General features: G+C 35.8%; 1 pseudogene; it reads left to right on the forward strand.

The window, feature by feature from the left end:
- Nucleotides 1-210: 210 nt before the first annotated feature.
- On the forward strand, nucleotides 211-2,700 carry LOC132039593 (chalcone synthase J-like; annotated as a pseudogene).
- Nucleotides 2,701-2,925: the final 225 nt, after the last annotated feature.

Below are 2,925 nucleotides of genomic sequence, written 5' to 3' on the forward strand. Positions count from 1 at the left end.
ACTTAGTCAATTTAATTGGGCTAAAATCATGAATCTACTTTGTTAACTCAAGTGTCACGTATCATAGACGTAGCCAAATCAAAAATAAAAGTCAATACAATCATGTGACGTGCCAAATTAAATCAATAGATTAATAAAAACGTGTCACATGTAGTACAAAGTAACATATCCTAGTCAATTAAGTATGGTATTGTTACCGTTTCAATCTGATTGATTGGTGAATTCTATATATATCCATGCAACCAAAGTGCATTAGCAGATAGCACAATCTACGTATCTACTTCATTCTGAAGCAATCACTAGTATTTGCTACAGCAAAAATGGTCACCGTGGAGGAGTTTATCACTTCGGCTGCACAACGGGCTTGAGGGAACGCCACCGTGCTGGCCCGTCTGGCCATCGGAACAGCCACTCCTCCCAATTGTTTTTATCAAAGCACTTACCCTGACTATTTTTTTCGTGTCACTAACAGTGAGCATAAAACGGAGCTTAAGGAGAAGTTTAAGCGCATGTGTAAGATAATTTACTCTCCTTTTGTGTAATACATTACTTTCTAGTTTATTGCAAAGCATGGATAAGTGTTTTCTTGTAAATATCATGTCTTGGGTACAAAAACAACAACAACAACAACATACCCAGTGTATTTTCTACGAGTGAGGTTTGGGGAGGGCAGGATGTACTGTTTCCAATAGACCCTCGGAAATCAAATATCATGTCTTGGGTGTTCAAGAAAAATCGAACATAATAGAATGATCAAATAATTGAATAAAACCGACTTTAAAACTGAGTTATATTTGATTTGTTTTTTTTTTTTTTTTGTTTTATTCTTTTCCTCTTCTCTTTTTTCTTTTTCTTTCTTGTCAGATCACATGCAGTCAATTGATTTGGTTTGGTTTTGTATTTAATAGAAAAAATATGAACCTAACTGACATATAAATATATTTATTATATAGATAATTTTAAATATTATGTATAACTTCTTAAAAATTAATGTAGACATATCCGTTATCTTTGCTTGGGATGCTTCTAAAGGATCCTTTTCTAAATTTAAATTTAAATTCTTGATTATAGCGTATATAGTAACTTTTTTTTTTTTTTTTTTAATTGAGTGGTGTTTACATACTTCTTGTGGGAATTAGAACTTAGTCATTACATACTTTGAAAAGTTTCTGAGTGAACAAACAAGGTTTGAAGTCTCAATAATGAGTTTCACCTTGAAACATATCAATTGAATCATGCACCTAGGGTGGATGTAGGCTATAAGTAACGGATTCGACAAAACCAGTAATATTGATCTAAATCATGTATATACTAAGAAATTCATTAAATATGACAATTAAATTTAGAACCCAGAAATTTAAACTCTGAACCAGTCTTGGCGTGCACCTTTAGTCATATTGGGTGGCGTAGCAAATCTGTTGGTTTACTTTTTTCATATGTCGTTGTAGGTAATGGATCAATGATTAAGCAGAGGTACATGCACTTAACTGAAGAAATATTGAAAGAGAACCCTAGTATTTGTGAATACAAGGCACCTTCCTTTGATGCAAGACAAGATATTGTGGTAGTTGAAGTGCCCAAACTTGGCAAGGAGGCAGCCCAAAAGGCTATCAATGAATGGGGCCAGCCCAAGTCCAAGATTACTCATTTAGTCTTTTGCACCACTAGTGGCGTGGACATGCCAGGCGCCGACTACCAACTCACTAAGCTACTTGGGCTTAGTCCATCAATAAAACGATTCATGATGTATCAACAAGGTTGCTCTGGTGGTGGTGCCGTTCTTCGATTAGCCAAGGACTTGGCAGAGAATAATAAGGATGCTCGAATTCTTGTTGTTTGCGCAGAAATCACAGTAATGACCTTCCATGGCCCGAGTGACATTGAATTGGATGTTTTGATCGGGCAAGTCCTCTTTGGTGATGGGGCTGCTGCAGTCATTATTGGGTCAGACCCAGTTCTAGAGGTGGAAAAACCTTTATTTGAGCTTGTCTCTGCAACACAAACTCTTGTCCCAGACACTGGATATGCGGTTCATGGTAAAACTAGTGAGGTTGGGCTGACATTTTACTTACATAAAGATGTTCCTGGATTGGTTTCAAATGACATTGAGAAGTGCTTAGAGGAAATATTTGAGCCTTTGGGCATTTCTGATTGGAACTCCATCTTCTGGGTAGTTCATGCAGGTGGACGTGCGATTCTCGACCAAATTGAATTAAAGTTGGGCCTAAAACCTAAAAAACTCAGGGCTACCAGGCATGTCATGGGTGAGTATGGGAATGTTGCTAGTGCTTGTGTTTTGTTTGCTTTGGATGAGATGAGGAAAGGTTCTATAAAGGAAGGGTTGAGTACCACTGGTGAAGGGCTCGAGTGGGGAGTGCTTTTTGGTTTTGGGCCTGGACTAACTATTGAGACAATTGTCCTTCATAGTGTGGGTGAAATTCATAAATAGCTATTTTTTTACCCTTATAATTAAAAAAATAATTACTGTCATGAAGTTTCAAATTTCAAAGGTGAAATTGTCTATATTTTGAACTGTTTCTTTGATGTAGATGTCCATTTGCCTGGTATTATATGTTTATTTGTTTACAATGCAAATAAAGGTGATTCAACAGGGAAGTGGTAGTTCACCAGTAGTTGTAGTGTGTTAAAAGTGATAAATATCATTCAACAATAATGAGTTAGATAATGTATCAGTTATCAGTGAAGTGATTCAATAGTAGTCCAAATTTGTAGTTAGTTAAAGTTAGGGTTTTGAGCTGTATTTCAAAATAGACTGTATGAATATCATAATAGACAATGGCAATTTCACTAGCTTTATCGTGAAGATTCAGCAAAAAAGAAAAAATTGTTTATTCCCTTGAATGGAGTCATTTGGATTTGTATGTTTGCATCCTTCATCAAATGATCAAATTGTTAATTGTATTA

This window comes from Lycium ferocissimum, chromosome 12 (assembly GCF_029784015.1).
Source record: "Lycium ferocissimum isolate CSIRO_LF1 chromosome 12, AGI_CSIRO_Lferr_CH_V1, whole genome shotgun sequence".
NCBI classification, from domain to species: domain Eukaryota; kingdom Viridiplantae; phylum Streptophyta; class Magnoliopsida; order Solanales; family Solanaceae; genus Lycium; species Lycium ferocissimum.